Below are 1,775 nucleotides of genomic sequence, written 5' to 3'. Positions count from 1 at the left end.
GCCGTCCCTGTACGCGTCCCCCCTTCGCAGTCTCCCCCCACCGCGGTCACCGTCCCGGGACCCGTCTCCCACCCGCTCCCCCACCGACGCACCCCTTGCCCGCGGTCACAGCCCCCAGACGCGACCCGACGCCAGGAAGGGCTGAGGGTTCTAGAGGCCCTGTCCGCAAGGCGTGCATGGCCGGGGCAGCGCGGGCTTCCCAGAAGGAGGAGCTTCGGCCCTGGGGGCAGAGCGCTTTCGTGCGCACCCGTGCCTTTCCTGACTGCAGCTTCAGGGATGCAAACGGAGCGGCGGCGGGGGCCTTGGACCCAGCTCTCTGACGGACAGAGTCCTCCCTGAGCCCAGGAAGCGGCCCTCCTCTGACCCCCTTTCACAGAAGGGGACACTGACACACGGGCCTGGTCACTTGCCACAGCCACTCCACAAGGGTCAAACAGAATTCATGTCCTGCAAGTCTCCCAGCCCCTGCGCCTGTCCTGTGGACCCTAGATTTCATCTGTTCTTCGTGTCAGTGACCTCTTTGGCTTCTGCTCTCCCTGTCAGGGGCCCCACTCGAGGTCTTTGCCCTCACAGGCCCCAGGCTGTCTTCATCACCATCCTTGCAGGAGCCCAAAGACTGCATCCAGATCCTCACCCACCTGGCCACTTGGGATTTCCGCTGCCCTGACTCATGCCACCCTCTTACTCCCCCCAACTCCAAAAGCCTCCCTGCCTCACCCCTACTGTGTCCATCCTGCAACACCCGTTTAAGGCTGCCCTCCCCGGGGGACATTGCCATTCTCCACGACTCGCTCACTGCTTTGTTTTTGTTATTTTATCTAATAATCCACTCTGTGTGTGTGAACCTGCCCTGTTAGGAAAGCTCGGTGCAGTGGCCCTTTGCATATGGTTGCACTTTGGGGTTTATGGCCACTTTCATCGTTCTTGAAGTTTCACCAGCGCCCAGGGATGGCCACATATTACTGTGCATGCCCCCACGGTTTTGGAGAGAGCTGGGGGCGTGCCTAAGTCTGCCAGCTGGCTTTGCCCCTGAGCCAAGTCCCTCCCGTCCCTCCTCCCAGTCTGTGCAGCTGTGAATGCCCTCACAGGGGATCCACCATTCAAGGGTGGGCAACCTCTGTTCTCCAGGGCCTCCGCCTAAGGAGGGCGCTGCAGCCCTGAGCACAGCAGATCCCTGACACCACTGACTGCTTCCCTTGGATGTCAACCTCCACAGAAACTGGGGGCCCCAGAATGCAGAGAGAGAATGCCTGGTGTGGTGGGAGGACTCCGGTTTAGAGATCCCCCACCAGAGACTGACATGAGGATCTGCACTCGAATAAAGACAGGGGGAGGAAGGTAGCAGGCACAGAGCTGTCCATCGAGGACCGTACACTCTCAGGCTGGGGCAGCGGGCAGGCCCAGAGGCCGCAACTGCCCTGGGGCGAGGGTGGTCTTTTGATTTTTATGTCTGCAGAGTTTATGGGTCCTAGTCAGGGCAGCCTCCAGCCCAGGTGGTCTCCAGTCATCTGAGGGACTCCTCCTACCGGTCAGGAGGGGGAGTTCTTGGCCCTACAAGGTTCCCGCCAGAGCTGCCAGGGCTTCCCCTCTGCAGGAGGCTCAAACCGCAGTGTAAACAGAGTGTAACGAGGCTGTAGGTCACTGTAGGCGGAAAGAAGAGCCCAGGCCCTGCACCTGCTGTTCTGGGGCTCCTGGCCCCCGGGGGTGGGTAACCACGAAATCACTGCTAGCGGCCACCTCCCCCCAGCTCATGTCTAGCTAACTAACTGCTCTGT

Source organism: Ailuropoda melanoleuca, chromosome 11, assembly GCF_002007445.2.
Source record: "Ailuropoda melanoleuca isolate Jingjing chromosome 11, ASM200744v2, whole genome shotgun sequence".
NCBI lineage: Eukaryota > Metazoa > Chordata > Mammalia > Carnivora > Ursidae > Ailuropoda > Ailuropoda melanoleuca.
This window is presented reverse-complemented; position numbering follows the sequence as displayed.